The sequence below is a fragment of the Melanerpes formicivorus genome, unplaced genomic scaffold (assembly GCF_026170545.1).
Source record: "Melanerpes formicivorus ecotype bairdi unplaced genomic scaffold, bMelFor1.0.p_v2 SCAF_23, whole genome shotgun sequence".
In the NCBI taxonomy this organism is placed as follows: domain Eukaryota; kingdom Metazoa; phylum Chordata; class Aves; order Piciformes; family Picidae; genus Melanerpes; species Melanerpes formicivorus.
The window spans coordinates 76133-98116 of record NW_027142375.1 but is presented as its reverse complement, the minus strand read 5'-3'; the positions used below and the strand labels follow the sequence as shown (position 1 = coordinate 98116).

The following is a 21984-nucleotide window of genomic DNA, read 5'->3' as shown; positions in this document are numbered from 1 at the left end:
ACTCTTTTCCCTGTCCCTTTTACATTCCCATCCCAGTGCCTAAGCAGTCCCCTCCCAGTCCCCCCCCCCAGTCCCTTCCCAGTTTGTCCCAGTGCCCTCCCTGTCCCTTCCCAGTCCCTTCCTGTCCCTTCACTGTCACTTCCCAGTCCCTTCACAGTTCATCCACTTCCCAACCAGTCCCCTCCCAGTTTGTCCCAGTCCATTCCCATTCCCCTCATAGTTCCCTCCCCATCCTTCCCAGTTCCTCCCATTCCCTCTCAGTCCCCTCCCATTTCACTCAGGTCCTCCCAGTGCCATTGCCAGTCCCCTCCCAGTTTGTCCCGGTGCCCTCCCTGTTCCTTCCCACTCCCTTCACACTCCCTACCCATTCCATTCCCAGTCCCTTCCAACTTTTTTCCCTTCCCATTCCCTTCTTAATTCCCTCCCATTTCCCTCCCACTGGCTCCCCACTCCCCTCCCAGTCACTTGCCACTCCCCTCCCAGTCCCGTCGCACTGCATTCCCAGTCCTTCCCAGTCTCTCCCGGTTCCCTCCCACTCCCATCCCAGTACACCCAGTTCCTCCCTGTCCTTTCCCACTCCCATCCCAGTCTCTTCTCAGTGCCCCCCCAGTCCATCCCAGCCCCTCCCAGTCCATCCCAGTTCCTCCCATTCCATCCCAGTCCCTTCCATGTCCCCTACTAGTCCCTTCCTAGTTTTCCCCAGTCCTTCCCAATCCCCTCCCATTCAACCCATTTCCTCCCAATCCTTTCTCAGTCCCTTCCCAGTCCTTGCCAGTCCCTGCCAGTTCCTCCCCAGTCCCTCCCAGTCCTGCCCAGTGGCCCTCCCACTCCCCTCCCAGTGCCCCTCCCAGTCCTCTTCAAGTCCCTTCACAGTCCCCAACCAGTCCCTTCCCCATCCCTTTCCAGTTCCCTCCCAGTCATACATGCACTACCTGGCAAGAGCCCTGGTGGACAATTGGAAACAGTAGCATCCCCACTGGGAACACTGGGAGACAACTGGGAAACAACTGGGAGCACTGGGAGCATGACCCAGGAATTTCCAGTACCCCCCCTCAGTCCCCCATTTCCCTCCACAGCCCTTTACAGCCTCCCAGTCCATTCCCACTATGTCCCCTCCCTGTCCCTCCACGTCCCCTCCCACACTGTCCCACTCCCTTCCCAGTCCCCTCCCAGTCCCTCCCTGTTTATTCCTGTCTCTCCCAGTACCTCCCAATCCCTTCTAGTCCTATCCCAGTATGGGAGGAGACCAGTAGGGACCAGGAGGCACTGGGAGGCATACCTGGACCAGCTGGAGGCATTGCTGGAGCCCTGGGACACAACTGGAAGCAGCAGAAACCCAACTGGGAGCACTAGGGGTCCCTGGGAGGAACTGGGAGACAACTGGGAGAATCTCCCCATGACCCCCAGTGCCCCCCTGAGCCCCTCCAGACCGCCCTAAAGTCTTTCCACAGTCTCTGAGTTCTTTCCAGTGCCATGTAGAGCCCTTCCCAGTACCTCCCAGTTAACCCTTAGACTTCCCCAGTGCCCCCTCACTCCCCCCCAGCAACCCTCCCTACCCCAGATCCTTCCACAGCCTCCCACTGCCCCCCCCAATTCCCCTCCAGAGCTGTTAACAGCCTCCCAGTCCTTCCCACTATTGTCCTGAGCCCTTTCCAGTACCCTCCCAGTCGTTTTCCAATCCCCTCCCTGTCCCTTCCCAGTCCCTTCCAACTCTTTTCCTTTCCCATTCCCTTCTTAGTTCCCTCCCAATCCCCTCCCACTGGCTCCCCACTCCCCTCCCAGTCCCGTCGCAGTGCACTCCCAGTCCTTCCCAGTCTCTCCCAGTTCCCTCCCATTCCAGTGCACCCAGTTGCTCCCTGTCCTTTCCCACTCCCATCCCAGTCTCTTCCCAGTGCCCCCCCAGTCCATCCCAGCCCCTCCCAGTCCATCCCAGTTCCTCCCATTCCATCCCAGTCCCTTCACAGTCCCCAACCAGTGCCTTCCCCATCCCTTTCCAGTCCCCTCCCAGTCATACCTGCACTACCTGGCAAGAGCCCTGGTGGACAATTGGAAGCAGTAGCATCCCCACTGGGAGACAACTGGGAGCACTGGGAGCATGACCCAGGAATTCCCAGTACCCCCCCTCAGTCCCCCATTTCCCTCCCACAGCCCTTTACAGCCTCCCAGTCCATTCCCACTATGTCCCCTCCCTGTCCCTCCAAGTCCCCTCCCACACTGTCCCACTCCCTTCCCAGTCCCCTCCCAGTCCCCCCCTGTTTATTCCTGTCCCTCCCAGTACCTCCCAATCCCTTCTAGTCCTATCCCAGTATGGGAGGAGACCAGTAGAGACCAGGAGGCACTGGGAGACATGCCTGGACCAGCTGGAGGCATTGCTGGAGCCCTGGGACACAACTGGAAGCAGCAGGAACCCAACTGGGAGCACTAGGGGTCCCTGGGAGGAACTGGGAGACAACTGGGAGAGCACTGGGAGTATCTCCCCATGACCCCCAGTGCCCCCCTGAGCCCCTCCAGACCGCCCCAAAGTCTTTCCACAGTCTCCGAGTTCTTCCCAGTGCCATGTAGAGCCCTTCCCAGTACCTCCCAGTTAACCCTTAGAATTTTCCCAGTGTCCCCTTACTCTCCCCCCCGTAACCTTACCCCCACCACAGGTCTTCCACAGCCTCCCAGTACCTTCCAGTACTGTCCTGAACCCCTCCCAGTGCCTCCCAGTCCTTTCCCAGTCTGGGAGGAAGCTGGTAGGGGCTGAGAGGCACTGGGAGGGACTGGGAGCCATACCTGCAGCAGCTGAAGTCAGTTCTGGAGCCATGGGAGACAACTGGAAGCAGCAGGAACCCAACTGGGAGCAACTGGGAGACAACTGGGAGAGCACTGGGAGCACTGTGAGTATCTCCTCATAACCCCAAGTGCCCCCCTCAGCCCCTCCACACTGCCCCAGAGTCTTTCCACAGTCTCTGAGTTCTTCCCAGTGCCATTCAGAGCCCTTCCCAGTACCTCCCAGTTAACCCTTAGAATTTTCCCAGTGCCTCCTCACTCCCCCCCAGTAACCCTCCCCCCCAGAGTCCTTCCACAGCCTCCCAGTACCTCCCAGTACTGTCCTGAGCCCCTCCCAGCCCTTTGCCACCCCCTTACCGCTCCCTTTCCAGCCTGGTTCCTCTCCAGCTAGTCTGACCCCAGCCTGTAGCAATGCCTGGGGTTGTTGTGGTAATGTGTAGAACCTGGCACTTGCATGTGTTCAATAGCATGCCCTTGGACTCTGCCTGGAGGAAAGCAGAAAGTCTGTATGGAAGGTTTCAGGACAGGAAAGAACAACAGGCTGCGGACGACGGAAGAACGGTCTGATGATAAAGAAGAGCTGACTGCAGTAAACAGCCTGAAGCGCGAGACAGAAGGACGCTCGCCTCCGTGCCGGAGAAGCTCAACCTGATATGGGATGAAGATAATAATGGAGAGCTGCATATCAAAGGAGAAAACTCAATTAGCAGCAGTGGTGCAAGAACGCCAGGGAATTGCTTAGCCTGCTTGATTTTTCCTACATACACTGCTTGTTCTGTACCACTAAACAATTCCTGCTTCACCAACCAGGGAGTCCGTGCATGCTTTCCAAACTCTGCCCATCTGTCCAGCCTGTCAGGGTCCCTCTGCTGAGCTCTCCTACCTTCCAGCAGATCAACTCCTGCCCCCAGCTTGGTGTCATCTGCAAAGTTATTGATGATGGACTCGCTCCCCTCATCCAGATCATCAATACAGATATTGAACAGGATGGGACCCAGCACTGATCCCTGGGGGACACCACTAGTGCCCGGCTGCCAGCTGCATGTGGCACCATTCACCACCACTCTCTGGGCCCAGGACTCCAGCCAGTTCCTAACCCAGCACAGAGTGCTCCTGTCCAGGATGTGGGCTGTTCTGCTTGGCCAGGTGGTTGTTGTGGCAGACAGTGTCAAAGGCCTTGCTGAAGTCCAGGCAGACTACATCCACAGCCTTCCCCACACCTACCAGGCAGTCACCTGGGCATAGAAGGAGATCAGGTTGGTGAGGCAGGACCTGCCCCTCCCACCAAATCTTTGCTGGCTGGGCCTGAGCCCTTGCCCGTCCTGCAGGTTTGCTGTGATTGCCCCCAGGACGATCTGCTCCATAGTCTTGCCAGGCACTGAGGTCAGGCTTACAGGCCTGGAGTTCCCAGGTTCTTCCCTCCAGCCCTTCTCGTGAATGGCATCACACTGGCAGCTTCCAGCCACCTGGGACCTCTGTGGTCATGCAGGACTGGTGGCAAATGTTGGGCAGTGGCTTGGAGCTCATCTGCCAGAGCTCTCTGCCCTGGGATGGATCCCATCTGGTGCCATAGACTTGTGAGGGTCCCAGTGGTATCCCAGTCCCTCCCAGTTCTTTCCCAGTCCTTCTCAGTCAGATTTTTCTGACAGCTCTTGGAAGAACATTTCTGTACAGGTGTTCCCCAGGGCTCCTCAGCTGCTCATAACTCAACAATCTTGGAGGGGAATAAAACCCATGGAAAGCTGAGCGTGAAGTGACAAAGCAGGCACCGCCCCCCCCAGCGCGGCACCGCCCTTCCCAGCGCGGCACCGCCCTTCCCAGCGCGGCACCGCCCTTCCCAGCGCGGCACCGCCCTTCCCAGCGCGGCACCGCCCTTCCCAGCGCGGCACCGCCCTTCCCAGCGCGGCACCGCCTCCCCCAGCGCGGCACCGCCTCCCCCAGCGCGGCACCGCCTCCCCCAGCGCGGCACCGCCTCCCCCCATGTGGCACCGCCCCCCAGCGTGGCACCGCCCCCTCAGCGTAGCATCGCCCCCCCAGCCTGAACCCCACCCCCCAGCGTGGCACCGCCCTCAACAACATGGCGCCGGATGCTTTAAAATGGCTCAGTGCAGGGTCGTGGCTGGTAGAGGTTGGAGCTCTTCTGCTGTGTCCCAGGTCAGTGCTAGTCTCTGCTGCTTTGTGGGGTTTCTCTATAGCAGCCGCTGGAGCTGCGCGTGGCTTGGGGGGGTGGCCGCCGGCGGTGCTGCGCGGGGCTTTGGGGGGGTGGCCGCAGGCGGTGCTGCGCGGGGCTTTGGGGGGGTGGCCGCCGGCGGTGCTGCGCGGGGCTTTGGGGGGGTGACCGCCCGCGGTGCTGCGCGGGGCTTGGGGGGGTGGCCCCAGGCGGGGCTGCGCGAGGCTTTGGGGGCTGGCCGCGGCGGCGGCGGCCCGCGGGGCAGCGCGGGGCTTTGGGGGGGTGGCGGCTGCTGCCTCAACTGTACCTAGAGATACCTGTAACTCTGTGCTTCTAGTGCACGCAATAATGACGGAAGTGTGGAGCTGTAAGTGATAACAGAATTGGCCCTTTATCTCTTTTCTTTTCTGGTACACCCAGTGTTTCCCCACTCCTGTTAGGAGTCTTGTCTGCAGGACTCTTGCTGTTCTCCACATGTGTGGTGTGTGTGTATGTCTACATCAGGAGCAGTCTATACGTTGTGCTTTGGAGAAGAAGACCACAAGTAAGTCTCCTTTGTGTTGCACTCATGAGGAATGAGCTGCCCTGGGAGGTGATGGAGTCACCATCACTGCAAGTGTTTAAAGTAAGACTGGATGAGGCACTGAGTACCATGGTTTGGTTGACTAGATGGTGGTGGGTGATAGGTTGGACTCAGTGTTCTGGAAGGTCTTTTGCAACCTGGTTAAGTCTGTATTCTATTCTGCTTTCCTGATTGCTCCCAGCATGGCCCCTGTGTTCTCCCTCTTCTTCCCAGTAACTCCAAAATCCTTTTCTAGTGCTCCCAGTGCCTTCCCAAGTCTCCCAGTGGGGCCCCAGATCTTCCCTCAGTGGGGAAGTGTTCTCCCAGCATGCCAAACTCTCTTCTTGGTGCTCCAAGTACCACCAGATGCTGAGTGTGTGTTTTGGGACAGCATCAGTTCACAGCTCTGTGAGTTAAATGAACGCTGAAGGGAGAACAAATGATTTTGTGGTATTTTTATTGAATGCATGCTAACCTCCTCAGAGCTTTACAATGTGAGTAACTGAGATCTGTTCTTTGCTTTTTGCTTTATTCTTTACAGATTGACTCTTTGCTTTCCACTTCATTAACCGGGCAAGCAAGACGTGCTGCAGCGACACGGTCGGCACAAGGGCTACGGCTGCTGCGACGGTACAGCCTCGCCCTGCCAGCCTAGCAGGGGATCTCCTGCTTGGCTTGTGTGGGCTCCAGGTAGGGTTTGATCTGTCAGTCAGGAAGGAAAGGCTGAAAAAGAAACTGCTCAGTCCACGCTTTTACCGAGGAGCTGAAACTTCTTCCAGTGTAGACTCCAACCGAGCAGGTAGGTAAGCAAGCAGAAGTCCTCTGATGGGTATAATGGGAGTGGCAAAGAGACTTCCCTTGTTTCCAGTGTGGACAACCTCTTGTTTGTCCCCTGACCCCAGGAGCTTCTCACAGGGGCTGTGTTCCTCACTAACAGCAAGGCTGCGCTCGGCCCCTGGGGATGCTGCAACCGTAGCAGAGAAGTTGTGCTCCTGGCAGTTCTCTCTCCACCTGGATCAGGATGAAGGTGCAGGCCATTGCTCTGCAGCTAGGCACCGCTGGGAGCTGCAGCTGGTGCCCAGATCAAAGACAGCTTTGTCTCTAAGGCCAGTGCTTCTCTGCAGAGAAACCAAGATTTCTCTGCAGGTGTTGCCCAGGGTTCCTCATCTGCTCAGAATGCCCAGCTCCAGTGCCAGGCTGATGTCCCCTCACAGCCGTCACTCTGTCGGTGCTTGCCTAGAAGTGCCGGAAATCTTCCTGGAACTATTGGAGAAAAGGAAGCTTTGTCTGTCTCTGTTTGCAGTGCCCTGAGAAGGACTTGTACCGACACAGGCTCAGAAAGCTGAAACAAAACAATGAGAGCAACAGATGGAAGAGATGGGTTGATTGCCAGCAAGAAATGCACCAACTGCGAGGTGATTATGGGGTAGTAAATCCCTGAAGGTGTGACACGCTTGGAGATGCAGACCTGCGCAGCAGCTGTCACAGAGGAGGGAAGCGCAGCAAAAACTCAGCTGCGTGCTGAAGGTGCAAATCCTACTGAGAAGGGCATCCGTGGGTCGGGGTGATAAAAAGCGGGGCAGCCCCTCAGCTGTCTCTCTTTCCTTCCATGATACCACATGGGGGTGGGTGCTGATGCAGGAGAGGAGCAGGTGAGTGAGGGGCGGGGGATGCTGCCCAAAAAAGCTGCCTGAATGCTCTCAGAGGGGATGAAAACCCATGAAAAAAATGTTAGTGTGAGGTATTCCAGCAGAGAAAAAGCTGTGCTCTTAATCGAGAGATTGCAGAACAGTAGTAATGTGGATGCAAAAAGGCTTTGAAATGACTCTTATTTGCAAACTAAAAAACCCCACAAGACACACAAAAGAAACATCACTGGTTTTATTTTTAGTTTCTTAATTTGAATGGGAAGTCAAGGGGAATATAGAGGCATGTGGGGACTAATGGAAGGTCTCCTGTGGGTATTTTAGTCGGATGGTTAGGGTTAGTTGTGGTGGTGGGGGGAAAGCTTTGCAGTAGTGGCCTTTGTGGCGGGGGTCCAAATAACCCTAAATATCCAACTAATCCTTTGGGAGACTCTCCAGAGGCCCTCCTCATCCCTCTATGTGCCCCCAAATTCCCCTTTGATACCCCCAGGTGCACCTTAGGTGCCAACCGATCCCCTTAAGAGGGGTGGCAACACTGACCAGTTAGGGGCTTCTCTTGCCCCTGTGTGTGGGGAGCAGCTGAGTGCGGCCCTCTTTGAAGGTTTTTCCATTTGTATTGAAAACTAAGAAACAAAAAGAAAAAAACCCCAAAGGAACAAAGAAGGGCAACCCCCCCCTCCCATGACAGACAAAAAGGAAGGTCTACTGTTTTTATGTGATACACATGTTATATTTATGCTTTGAAACCCTGTTTTGCTCTCCCTAGAATTTGCTTTTACATTCCAGAAGCTCTCCTGTTTAAGTGGATGTAGAAGAATAGTATGATGTGGGAAGGTGTTTTGGGATAGCTTTGGAAGACTACGGGGAAGATTTGCCTTTGCTCGAGTCAGAGAAAGCTATGTTTTGCCTTTGACTCTGAGAGTAATGTAAACACTTTGGAACCGAAGGAGAGAAACTGGGCAGAGTTTGGTTGGACGTGTTAAAATAGTTTTGTTGTTACGACCTACTGTATGCCTTAATTACACGTATGCCAGTAGAAAATGCCCAACTGAGATGTGCCACGTGTGCCTTCTGATTAGACTATATAACTTTGCTGTATAATGTAATAAATGTCTTCAGCTGCTTACATCTGGCCCAGAAAGCACTGCTCAAAGTAAGTAAAACATCTATACTACAGTGTTAATTTGTAAGAAAGGAGGCTTTGAAATGGGGTACGTGGGGTTCTCAAATATATAAATGTGCAGTGTGTATCTATAATATGCAAAGAGTGGCTTTTTAAAACGTATCGATTTTGTTGTCGATTGTTTTTTATGTGAAAGGAAAACCCTCTGAACGGAGGCTGGCTGAGCCTGATAAGAAAAATTAACCTTTTTGTATAAAATAAGAATTAACATGGGAAAAGATTAACCTTTTATATGAAATAAGAATGGTAAACTGTGAGCATCGAAGGAGCAAAATAACAACAAGGGATAGTTAAGTGACTGATTTTAAAAAAAAGATGAAAAACATACGCAGTAACCCACAGAAAACACAAAAAAAGGCAGTAGATTTCTGGCACTGAAACACTACCACTTCCTGTATTATAGAAATAACCTGAGCATGTGAAGTTGTTTGGCACATGGCTTCAGTAGAGATCCCACGTCTGTCCAGCACTGTAATAAAGCATGTAAAACTCCAACTTATTTGAGTTGTGGAGTTTGTCTTTTTCCACAGATCATTTTCTTGCCACCGCAGCGGGACCTGCCGAGGAACGGGATCTCTCCGGGTGCCCCCTCCGAGGCTTCTCGGGCAGAGCTCCTTAAACTCTCTCAGGTCAGCGCAGGAACGGACAAGGGCCACCAGGCAGAAAAACGTATGCTTTGAAGGGAAAGGGGCAATGCATAAGCTGTAACGGGACCCCTTACACGGGAGAGGCAAACTGCTGTCCGAGGTAAAAGAGCTCTTGGGTCAGAACCAGGGAGTTCCAAAAGTAGTATAAGCATTGTTTCTGTTATTCTTTTATTACAGGTACTGCTTAACTTGAAGTATTACAGATGTTAAGTGTATGGGGTCGGCAGATCCTCTAAGAACTTAAAGTATTGTAAACATTGTCCGTGGGGAAGCAGGGATAGTTCCCTAAGGAACTTAATGTTAGAAACCTTGTTTAGAGCGTGTGGCTGAGTGTGCATGATCGAGACACAGAAGGAAAAAAAACCCAAAAAACTATGAAGCGAGAGGGAGTCTCAATCCATCCAACTCCGTAGCTCTCCTGTTCAAGTAGATGTAGAAGAATAGTATTGATTTGTATGAAAGGAGGCTTTGAAATGAGCTACATGGGGTTCTGAAATATATAAGTATACAGTGTGCTTCCGTAATACAGAGTGGATTTTCTTTTGTGTGTATAATAGGGCTTTTTGCTTATTTTCTATGCTGAAAAGGTGGTACCGTGTTGCATTATACAAAATGGAAGCTGGGGCCAAGCATATGGGAACAGGGGGATCCCCTGAGAATTTAAGGTATCGTAGTGTTATCTGTGTGGAACCAGGGGAAGTTCCTAAAAGACCTTAAAATGTTAGAAACGTAGTTTGTGTGGAGCGTGCAGCTGAGCGTGGGCACGGTTGAGATGTAGGAAAAAATCTCCAAAGCGAGTTGGAGTCCTGACCTGCAGTTCTGTGATAAGCATGGCCAGAGACACACGAAGTGAAAATTTTAAATGTGAGCGTGGCCAGTAATTGTATGTTTAGGACCTTTCAGCAAAGCGAGAGCATTTTCTTTCCCTGAAAGGATGGTGGCTCTGCAAGCCTGGCTACTTCAGACTGAGCCCAGTGGGACTCAGCTCCCCTCGGTGGTGCCCGGCTCTGCTGAGGATGGCTCTTTGCTCAGCTTTTTTCTGGCTTCCTTGGGCTCTCCTCCAGGTAAGTGTCAACCTCCTCTGCTCTCTGGGGCTCTTCTGTATCAGCCTGGAACATTTGAAATGCCTGCATGTTCTTGGAGGGGATTAAAACCCCTAAGCGGCCAGCTAACCCTGACCCTCCTCCAACTCCATAGCTGTCCTGTTTAACGAGGTGTAGAAATACAGAATTAGTCTCAAAAGAGGCTTTGAAATGAGCTACATGGGGTTCTGTGTTACGTAAACTTGCAGTGTATATCTATAATACACAAAGAATGGATTTTCCTTTGTGTGTGTTCTAGGATTTTTAAATATTCATTGGCTTGGTTGTTTGTGGGTTTTTTTGTTTGTGTGTGTTTTTGTTTTGTTTTTTTTTTAATTTGAATGAAAAACCTTCTGAACAGAGGCCGGCTGAGGCGCTTCCCATGCACAGCAGCATGAGATAGCCCCCTAACTGGTCAGTGTTGCCACCTCTCCTAAGGGGGTCTCTGTGCATCTGTGGTGGGTGTGGGGCTACCCAAAGGGAATTTAGGGGCGTGTGGATGCCAATGGAGGGTCTCCAGTGGGTATTACACATCCAAATGCCGGGTTCTGCACATTGGCCACAACAACCCCATGCAGAGCTACAGGCTGGGGTCAGAGTGGCTAGAGAGCAGCCAGGCAGAGAGGGATCTGGGGGTGCTGGTTGATGGTAGGCTTAACATGAGCCTGCAGTGTGCCCAGGCAGCCAAGAGGGCCAATGGCATCCTGGCCTGCATCAAGAACAGTGTGGCCAGCAGGAGCAGGGAGGTCATTCTGCCCCTGTACACTGCACTGGTTAGGCCACACCTCGAGTACTGTGTCCAGTTCTGGGCCCCTCAGTTTAGGAAGGATGTTGACTTGCTGGAACGAGTCCAGAGAAGAGCAACAAAGTTGGTGAGGGGTTTGGAACACAAGCCCTATGAGGAGAGGCTGAGGGAGCTGGGGCTGCTTAGCCTGGAGAAGAGGAGACTTAGGGGTGACCTTATCACTCTCTACAACTACCTGAAGGGAGGTTGTAGACAGGCTGATGATGGTCTCTTCTCCCAGGCACCCAGTACCAGAACAAGAGGACACAGTCTCAAGCTGCGCCAGGGGAGGTTCAGGTTGGATGTTAGGAAGAAGTTCTATACAGAAAGAGTGATTGCACTATGGAACGGGTTGCCCGGGGAGGTGGTGGAGTCGCCGTCATTGAAGGTGTTCAGAAGGAGACTTGACGGGGTGCTTGGTGCCATGGGTTAGCTGTTTGGGTGGGTTGGATTGGTTGATGGGTTGGACACGATGATCTTGAAGGTCTCTTCCAGCCTGGTTTGGTTTATTCTAATTCTATTCTAGTGGGATGGTTAGGGCTAGTTGTGGTTGGCTGGCGGCAAGCGCCGTAGTAGTCGTCATTGTTCTGGTATTTGTCGTGGTTGTGGTTGGCTGGTGGCAGGCGCCGTAGTAGTTGCTGTTTTTCTGGTGGTTGCTGTGGTTGGCTGGTGGCAGGCGCCGTAGCAGTTGCTGTTTTTCTGGCGGTTGTCGTGGTTGTGGTTGGCTGGCAGCAGGCACCGTTGCGGTGGTTGTGGTTGGCTGGCGGCAGGTGCCATAGTATTTGTTGTGGTGGTGGTGGTTGTCGTGATTGTGGTTGTCTGGTGGCAGGCACCGTAGTAGTAGTAGCTGTTCTGGCTGTTGTGGTTGGCTGTCGGCAAGTAACCCTAAAGGTCCGACTAAAAGATTCTCTTGGAGCCTTCTGGAGGCTCCCCACATCCCTCCATATGGCCCCAAATTCTCCAGTGATACCCTCAGACCCACCTCAGTTGCCATCAGAACCCCTTAAAAGGCGTGTTAACAGCCCACATAGGGGCCTCTGTTGCCCTCGTGTATGGGGGAAGGAGTTTTGCTAAGCTCTGTTCAGAGGGCTTTCCATTCAAATTAAAAACAAAGAACAAATAATTCCACAACAAATAAAACAAGAAATAATAAAGACAGATGTCCCTTGATACACACAAAGGAAGGTCCCCTGTTTTTAATTGATACACCTTTTGTAGGTATGTTCTCAACATTTGTTTTGCTCTACTTTAGAATTTGCTTCTGCATTCCAGAAGCATTTGCATCTAATAGAGGAGGTCCAGTGGGGATGACTTCAAAACCTTTTCAAATTGCAATTAATACCATTATTGTCTATCAATATAAAGGGGAGAGATTTTCAGTTCGATTTTTAGTCTTGGGGTGAGTTGCCTCAGCGCTCTGAGAGACGCGAGAGGCGGCTCGGCTCCCCTCGGCAGAAAAGAGGAATAAGGGTAAAGCGCGTGGGATCGGGGGATCCCGTAACAACGTAATGTATTGTAGGATTGTCTGTGGGGAAGCAGAGGAAGTTGCTAAAAGAACCTAAAAGTGAAACTTGTGAATGGGAGCGTGGCCACTATTTGTGTGTTTAGGACCGGTCATTGTTGTTTTATTTGGTTTTGGTGTGCGTTTGGAGGGGAAAAGGGTTTCTATTTAAAAACTAAGAAACAGATGACATGCAGCGGCTCAGGTGTGGGACGTCATGAGATGAAACGATGACCTGAAATGAAAGGGTGTGGGGCTCTCTGAACTGAAAAGAGGTGAAATGCTGCAATGGTGACCTGAAATGAAATGGTGTGGGGCTCTCTGAAATGATGAAGTGCTGCAATGCTGATGTGAAATGAAATGGTGTGGGGCTCTGTGAAATGAAATGATGAAACGATGTCCTGAAATGAAACGGTGGGCTTTCCGAAATGAAATGGTGCAATGCTGACGTGAAATGAAATGGTGTGGGGCTCTGTGAAATGAAATGCTGAAATACTGCAATGCTGACCTGAAATGAAAGGGTGTGGGGCCCTGTGAAATGAAATGATGAAACGATGACCTGAAATGAAACGGTGGGCTCTCTGAAATGAAATGGTGCAATGCTGACCTGAAAGGAAATGGTGTGGGGCTCTCTGAAATGAAAAGAGGTGAAATGCTGCAATGGTGACGTGAAATGAAATGGTGTGGGGCTCTCTGAAATGATGGAGCGCTGCAGTGCTGATGTGAAATGAAATGATGTGGGGCTCTGTGAAATGAAATGATGAAACGATGTCCTGAAATGAAACGGTGGGCTCTCTGAAATGAAATGCTGCAATGCTGACGTGAAATGAAATGGTGTGGGGCTCTCTGAACTGAAAAGAGGTGAAATGCTGCAATGGTGACCTGAAGTGAAATGGTGTGGGGCCCTGTGAAATGAAATGATGAAACGATGACCTGAAATGAAACGGTGGGCTCTCTGAAATGAAATGGTGCAGTGCTGAAGTGAAATGAAATGGTGTGGGGCTCTCTGCAATGATGAAGCGCTGCAATGCTGATGTGAAATGAAATGGTGTGGGGCTCTGTGAAATGAAATGATGTAACGATGTCCTGAAATGAAACGGTGGGCTCTCTGAAATGAAATGCTGCAATGCTGACGTGAAATGAAATGGTGTGGGGCTCTGTGAAATGAAATGCTGCAATGCTGAAGTGAAATGAAATGGTGTGGGGCTCTGTGAAATGAAATGCTGAAATACTGCAATGCTGACCTGAAATGAAAGGGTGTGGGGCTCTCTGCAATGATGAAGCACTGCAATGCTGATGTGAAATGAAATGGTGTGGGGCTCTGTGAAATGAAATGATGTAACGATGTCCTGAAATGAAACGGTGGGCTCTCTGAAATGAAATGCTGCAATGCTGACGTGAAATGAAATGGTGTGGGGCTCTGTGAAATGAAATGCTGCAATGCTGAAGTGAAATGAAATGGTGTGGGGCTCTGTGAAATGAAATGCTGAAATACTGCAATGCTGACCTGAAATGAAAGGGTGTGGGGCCCTGTGAAATGAAATGATGAAACGATGACCTGAAATGGAATGGTGGGCTCTCTGAAATGAAATGGTGCAGTGCTGAAGTGAAATGAAATGGTGTGGGGCTCTCTGCAATGATGAAGCGCTGCAATGCTGATGTGAAGTGAAATGGTGCGGGGCCCTCTGAAGTGAAATGGTGCGGGGCTCGGCTCGGCTCCTCGGCTCGGCTCCTCGGCTCGGCTCGGCTCCTCGGCTCGGCTCGGCTCCTCGGCTCGGCTCGGCTCCTCGGCTCGGCTGCTTGGCTCCTCGGCTCGGCTCGGCGGCTCGGCTCCTCGGCGCTATCTCAGATGCCATCAGAACCCCTTGAAAGGTATTGTGGCAGCCCAGTTAGGGGCTTCTCCTGCCTTCGTGCATGGGGAAGCAGCTTTGCTGGGCTCTGTTCAGAGGGCTTTGCGTTCAAAGTAAAAACAAAAGAGCAAGTAAGTCCACGACAAATTAAAAAAAAAAATGACAAATGCCTTCCTGATTACACACAAGGGAAGGTCCCTGGTTTTTAATTCATACACCTTTTATAGGTATGTCTGCAATATCCGTTTTGTTCTACTTAGAATGTGCTTCTACAACTCTAGAAGTTTTTGCATCTAATGGAAGAGATCCAGTGGGGGTGATTTCAAAGCCTTTTGTCATAGCAATTAATACCATTCTTGACTATCTATAAAGAGAGGGCTTTTTTTTTTCACTTTGATTTTTTTGTCTTAGAGGGCAGCGTGTCTCGGTTCCCTGTGGCGGCTCATACGGTGCGCTCTGTGAAACAACGGTGCGCTCTGTGAAACAACGGTGCGCTCTGTGAAACAACGGTGCGCTCTGTGAAACAACGGTGCGCTCTGTGAAACAACGGTGCGCTCTGTGAAACAACGGTGCGCTCTGTGAAACAACGGTGCGCTCTGTGAAACAACGGTGCGCTCTGTGAAACAACGGTGCGCTCTGTGAAACAACGGTGCGCTCTGTGAAACAACGGTGCGCTCTGTGAAACAACGGTGCGCTCTGTGAAACAACGGTGCGCTCTGTGAAACAACGGTGCGCTCTGTGAAACAACGGTGCGCTCTGTGAAACAACGGTGCGCTCTGTGAAACAACGGTGCGCTCTGTGAAACAACGGTGCGCTCTGTGAAACAACGGTGCGCTCTGTGAAATGGATCCCTTGAGATCTTAATGAATTGTAGGATGGTTTGTGTGGAATCAGGGGAAGTTCCTCAGAGTACTTTAAATGTTTGACACTGATGTTATGAGCGTGCGGGGAGCGTGTGCAAGACCGAGACGTAGAAAATAGCTACGAAGCGAGCAGGAGTACCGATCTGCGGTTCCACGTCTTCGTGAGGAGCGTGGACAGAGACGGACGAAGCGAAAGTTGTCAACGGGTGTGTGGCTAATAATTGTATGTGTAGGACCGGTCAGTAAAGAGAGACATTTTTCTTTCCCTAGAAGGATGGTGGCTCCATCAAGCCTGGCTGCTTTAGACCGGGCTTGGTGGGGCTCAGCTCCTCTTGGTGGTGCCAGGCTCTGCCAAGGTTGGCTCTTTGCTCAGCTTTTTTGATGTCCTTGGGTTCCCCTCCAGGTAAGTCCATGCCTCTGCTGCTCTCTGGGGTTCTTCTGTATCAACCTGGAATGTTTGAAATGCCTGCATGGTCTTGGAGGGGATTAAGACCCCTAGGAGGCCAGCTCACCCTGACCCCTCTCCTCCAACTCCCTAGCTCTCTTGTTTAACGAGGTGTAGAAGTGTGGTATTCATGTGTCTGAAAAGAGGCTTTGAAATGAGCTACACGGGGTTCTGGAATACGTAAGCTTACAGCGCGTCCGTGTCATACACAAGGAGTGCTTTTTCCTTTGCGTGTGTTGTAGGGTTATTAAATATTTACTGATTTGGGCGTGTCTGTTTTTCTTTCTTTTATTAGAATGGAAAGCCTTCCGAACAGAAGCTGTCTGAGCTCCTTCCCATGCACAGCGGTAACAAACTGTGCTGCTGCCGAACGCTGTAAACTCACTGTGCTGCTGCCGAACGCTGTAAACAAACAAACTGTGCGGCTGCCGAACTCTGTAAACTATCAAACTGTGCGGCTGCCGAACTCTGTAAACTATCAAACTGTGCGGCTGCCAAACTCTGTAAACTAACAAACTGTGCGGCTGCTGAACTCTGTAAACTAACTGTGCGGCTGCTGAACTCTGTAAGCTATCAAACTGTGCGGCTGCTGAACTCTGTAAGCTATCAAGCTGTGCGGCTGCTGAACTCTGTGTCCCTTAAGGACGTAATGAATTGTAGGATGGCTTGTGTGGAGGCAGGGGAGGTTCCTCCTATGTTTGACACCCTGTTGATGTTTGAGTGTGTGGGTGAGAGCGGGCACGGCAGAGACGTAGGAAATACCTACGAAGCGAGTGGGAGTCCCGATCTGCGGTTCCACGTCTTCGTGAGGAGCGTGGCCAGAGACGGACGAAGTGAAAGTTGTGAATGGGAGCGTGTGCAAGACTGAGACGTAGGAAATACCTACGAAGCGAGCGGGAGTCCCGATCTGCGGTTCCACGTCTTTGCGAGGAGCGTGGCCAGAGACGGACGACGAAAGTTGTCAACGGGCGTGTGGCTAGTAATTGCATGTGTAAGTCCGGTCAGTAAAGAGAGAGCATATTCTTTCCCTAGAAGGATGTCGGCTCCGTCAAGCCCGGCTACTTTAGACTGGGCTCGGCCGGGCTCAGTTCCCCTCGGCGGCTCCGTTGAGGTCGGCTCTCTGCTCGGCTTTTTGGATGTCCTTGGGTTCCCCTCCAGGTAAGTCCAAGCCTCTTCTGCTCTCTGGGGTTCTTCTGTATCAACCTAGAAGGTTTGAAATGCCTGTATGTTCTTGGAGGGGATTATGACCCCTAGTAGGCCAGCTAACCCTGACCCCTCTCCTCCAACTCCACGGCCCTCTTGTTTAAGAGGTGTGGAAGTGTGGTATTCATCTGCCCGAAAAGGGGCTTTGAAACGAGCTCCACGGGGTTGCGGAATACGTAAGCTTGCAGCGTGTCTGTCTAATATGCAAGGAACGCTTTTTCCTTTGCATGCGTTGTAGGGTTTTTAAGTATTCACTGACTTGGGCGTGTCTGGTTTTCTGTCTTTTATTAGAATGGAAAGCCTTCTGAACAGAAGCTGGCTAAGCTCCTTCCCACGCTCAGCGGTAACAAACCGTGTTGCCGCCGAACTCTGTAAACTGAAAGCGTTGCCGCTGAACTCTGTAAGCGGACTGTGCTGCCGCCGAACTCTGTAAGTCTACTGTGTTGCCGCTGAACTCTGTAAGCTGAAAGTGTTGCTGTTGAACTCTGTAAGCGGACTGTGTTGCCACCAAACTCTGTAAGTGGACTGTGTGGCAGTTGAACTCTGTAAACTGACAGTGTCGCCGCTGAACTCTGTAAACGGTCTGTGTTGCTGCTGAAACCTGTAAACTCATGGTGTTGCTGTTGAACCCTGTGATCTGACAGTGTTGCCACTGAACCTTGTAAACTGACAGTGTTGGTCCTAAACCCTGTGTCCCTTAGGGACGTAATGAATTGTGGGATGGCTTGTGTGGAGGCAGGGGAGGTTCCTCCTATGTTTGACACCCTGTTGATGCTTTGAGCGTGCGGGTGAGAGCGGGCACGACTGAGACATAGAAAATAGCTATGAAGCGAGCGGGAGTCCCGATCTGTGGTTCCACGTCTTCGCGAGGAGCGTGGCCAGAGACGGACGAAGCGAAAGTTGTCAACGGGCATGTGGCTAGTAATTGTATGTGTAGGACCGGTCAGTAAAGAGAGACAATTTTCTTTCCCTAGAAGGATGGTGGCTCCGTCAAGCCTGGCTACTTTAGACCGGGCTCGGTGGGGCTTGGTGGTGCCAGGCTCTGCCAAGGTTGGCTCTTTGCTCAGCTTTTTTGATGTCCTTGGGTTCCCCTCCAGGTAAGTCCATGCCTCTGCTGCTCTCTGGGGTTCTTCTGTATCAACCTGGAATGTTTGAAATGCCTGCATGGTCTTGGAGGGGATTAAGACCCCTAGGAGGCCAGGTCACCCTGACCCCTCTCCTCCAACTCCCTAGCTCTCTTGTTTAACGAGGTGTAGAAGTGTGGTATTCATGTGTCTGAAAAGAGGCTTTGAAATGAGCTACATGGGGTTCTGGAATACGTAAGCTTACAGCGCGTCCGTGTCATACACAAGGAGTGCTTTTTCCTTTGCATGTGTTGTAGGGTTATCAAATATTTACTGATTTGGGCGTGTCTGTTTTTCTTTCTTTTATTAGACTGGAAAGCCTTCCGAACAGAAGCTGTCTGAGCTCCTTCCCATGCACAGCGGTAACAAACTGTGTTGCTGCCGAACGCTGTAAACTCACTGTGGGGCTGCCGAACGCTGTAAGCTAACAAACTGTGGGGCTGCCGAACTCTGTGTCCCTTAGGGATGTAATGAATTGTAGGATGGCTTGTGTGGAGGCAGGGGAGGTTCCTCCTATGTTTGACACCCTGTTGATATTTGAGTGTGTGGGTGAGAGCAGGCACGGCAGAGACGTAGAAAGTAGCTACGAAGCGAGCGGGAGTCCCGATCTGCAGTTCCACGTCTTCGCGAGGAGCGTGGCCAGAGACGGACGAAGCGAAAGTTGTGAATGGGTGTGTGGCTAGTAATTGTATGTGTAGGACTGGTCAGTAAAGAGAGAGCATTTTCTTTCCCTAGACAGATGTCGGCTCCGTCAAGCCCGGCTACTTTAGACTGGGCTCGGCCGGGCTCAGTTCCCCTCGGCGGCTCCGTTGAGGTTGGCTCTCTGCTCGGCTTTTTGGATGTCCTTGGGTTCCCCTCCAGGTAAGTCCAAGCCTCTTCTGCTCTCTGGGGTTCTTCTGTATCAACCTAGAAGGTTTGAAATGCCTGTATGTTCTTGGAGGGGATTATGACCCCTAGTAGGCCAGCTAACCCTGACCCCTCTCCTCCAGCTCCACGGCCCTCTTGTTTAAGAGGTGTGGAAGTGTGGTATTCATCTGCCCGAAAAGGGGCTTCGAAACGAGCTCCACGGGGTTGCGGAATACGTAAGCTTGCAGCGTGTCTGTCTAATATGCAAGGAACGCTTTTTCCTTTGCGTGCGTTGTAGGGTTTTTAAGTATTCTCTGACTTGGGCGTGTTTGGTTTTCTGTCTTTTATTAGAATGGAAAGCCTTCTGAACAGAAGCTGGCTAAGCTCCTTCCCACGCTCAGCGGTAACAAACCGTGTTGCCGCCGAACTCTGTAAACTGAAAGCGTTGCCGCTGAACTCTGTAAGCGGACTGTGCTGCCGCTGAACTCTGTAAGCTGAAAGTGTTGCTGCCGAACTCTGTAAGCTGAAAGTGTTGCTGCCGAACTCTGTAAGCGGACAGCGTTGCTGTTGAACTCTGTAAGCGGACTGTGTTGCCGCCAAACTCTGTAAGTGGACTGTGTGGCAGTTGAACTCTGTAAACTGACAGTGTCGCCGCTGAACTCTGTAAACTGACAGTGTCGCCGCTGAACTCTGTAAACAGACTGTGTCGCCGCTGAACTGTGTAAACAGACTGTGTTGCCGTTGTACTCTGTAAAGTGAAAGTGTTGCCGCTGAACTCTGTAAACGGTCTGTGTTGCTGCTGAAACCTGTAAACTCATGGTGTTGCTGTTGAACCCTGTGAACTGACAGTGTTGCCACTGAACCTTGTAAACTGACTGTGTTGGTCCTAAACCCTGTGTCCCTTAGGGACGTAATGAATTGTAGGATGGCTTGTGTGGAGGCAGGGGAGGTTCCTGCTATGGTTGACACCCTGTTGATGCTTTGAGTGTGCGAGTGAGAGCGGGCACGACTGAGACGTAGAAAATAGCTACGAAGCGAGCGGGAGTCCTGATCTGTGGTTCCACGTCTTCGCGAGGAGCGTGGCCAGAGATGGACGAAGCGAAAGTTGTCAACGGGCGTGTGGCTAGTAATTGTATGTGTAGGACCGGTCAGTAAAGAGAGACAATTTTCTTTCCCTAGAAGGATGGTGGCTCCGTCAAGCCTGGCTACTTTAGACCGGGCTCGGTGGGGCTTGGTGGTGCCAAGCTCTGCCAAGGTTGGCTCTTTGCTCAGCTTTTTTGATGTCCTTGGGTTCCCCTCCAGGTAAGTCCATGCCTCTGCTGCTCTCTGGGGTTCTTCTGTATCAACCTGGAATGTTTGAAATGCCTGCATGGTCTTGGAGGGGATTAAGACCCCTAGGAGGCCAGGTCACCCTGACCCCTCTCCTCCAACTCTCTAGCTCTCTTGTTTAACGAGGTGTAGAAGTGTGGTATTCATGTGTCTGAAAAGAGGCTTTGAAATGAGCTACACGGGGTTCTGGAATACGTAAGCTTACAGCGCGTCCGTGTCATACACAAGGAGTGCTTTTTCCTTTGCATGTGTTGTAGGGTTATTAAATATTTACTGATTTGGGCGTGTCTGTTTTTCTTTCTTTTATTAGACTGGAAAGCCTTCCGAACAGAAGCTGTCTGAGCTCCTTCCCATGCACAGCGGTAACAAACTGTGTTGCTGCCGAACGCTGTAAACTCACTGTGGGGCTGCCGAACGCTGTAAGCTAACAAACTGTGGGGCTGCCGAACTCTGTGTCCCTTAGGGATGTAATGAATTGTAGGATGGCTTGTGTGGAGGCAGGGGAGGTTCCTCCTATGTTTGACACCCTGTTGATATTTGAGCGTGTGGGTGAGAGCAGGCACGGCAGAGACGTAGAAAGTAGCTACGAAGCGAGCGGGAGTCCCGATCTGCAGTTCCACGTCTTCGCGAGGAGCGTGGCCAGAGACGGACGAAGCGAAAGTTGTGAATGGGTGTGTGGCTAGTAATTGTATGTGTAGGACTGGTCAGTAAAGAGAGAGCATTTTCTTTCCCTAGACAGATGTCGGCTCCGTCAAGCCCGGCTACTTTAGACTGGGCTCGGCCGGGCTCAGTTCCCCTCGGCGGCTCCGTTGAGGTTGGCTCTCTGCTCGGCTTTTTGGATGTCCTTGGGTTCCCCTCCAGGTAAGTCCAAGCCTCTTCTGCTCTCTGGGGTTCTTCTGTATCAACCTAGAAGGTTTGAAATGCCTGTATGTTCTTGGAGGGGATTATGACCCCTAGTAGGCCAGCTAACCCTGACCCCTCTCCTCCAGCTCCACGGCCCTCTTGTTTAAGAGGTGTGGAAGTGTGGTATTCATCTGCCCGAAAAGGGGCTTCGAAACGAGCTCCACGGGGTTGCGGAATACGTAAGCTTGCAGCGTGTCTGTCTAATATGCAAGGAACGCTTTTTCCTTTGCGTGCGTTGTAGGGTTTTTAAGTATTCTCTGACTTGGGCGTGTTTGGTTTTCTGTCTTTTATTAGAATGGAAAGCCTTCTGAACAGAAGCTGGCTAAGCTCCTTCCCACGCTCAGCGGTAACAAACCGTGTTGCCGCCGAACTCTGTAAACTGAAAGCGTTGCCGCTGAACTCTGTAAGCGGACTGTGCTGCCGCCGAACTCTGTAAGTCTACTGTGTTGCCGCTGAACTCTGTAAGCTGAAAGTGTTGCTGTTGAACTCTGTAAGCGGACTGTGTTGCCACCAAACTCTGTAAGTGGACTGTGTGGCAGTTGAACTCTGTAAACTGACAGTGTCGCCGCTGAACTCTGTAAACGGTCTGTGTTGCTGCTGAAACCTGTAAACTCATGGTGTTGCTGTTGAACCCTGTGATCTGACAGTGTTGCCACTGAACCTTGTAAACTGACAGTGTTGGTCCTAAACCCTGTGTCCCTTAGGGACGTAATGAATTGTGGGATGGCTTGTGTGGAGGCAGGGGAGGTTCCTCCTATGTTTGACACCCTGTTGATGCTTTGAGCGTGCGGGTGAGAGCGGGCACGACTGAGACATAGAAAATAGCTATGAAGCGAGCGGGAGTCCCGATCTGTGGTTCCACGTCTTCGCGAGGAGCGTGGCCAGAGACGGACGAAGCGAAAGTTGTCAACGGGCATGTGGCTAGTAATTGTATGTGTAGGACCGGTCAGTAAAGAGAGACAATTTTCTTTCCCTAGAAGGATGGTGGCTCCGTCAAGCCTGGCTACTTTAGACCGGGCTCGGTGGGGCTTGGTGGTGCCAGGCTCTGCCAAGGTTGGCTCTTTGCTCAGCTTT

At 51.8% G+C, this 21984-nt stretch overlaps 1 long non-coding RNA gene across 1 annotated transcript; it reads left to right on the top strand.

Moving 5' to 3' along the window:
- The first annotated feature begins 2523 nt into the window (after positions 1-2523).
- Positions 2524-3578, top strand: LOC137448230 (uncharacterized). Its single transcript, XR_010989011.1, has 2 exons — positions 2524-2879; positions 3240-3578. It is a non-coding gene; the product is annotated as an uncharacterized lncRNA (long non-coding RNA).
- Positions 3579-21984: the final 18406 nt, after the last annotated feature.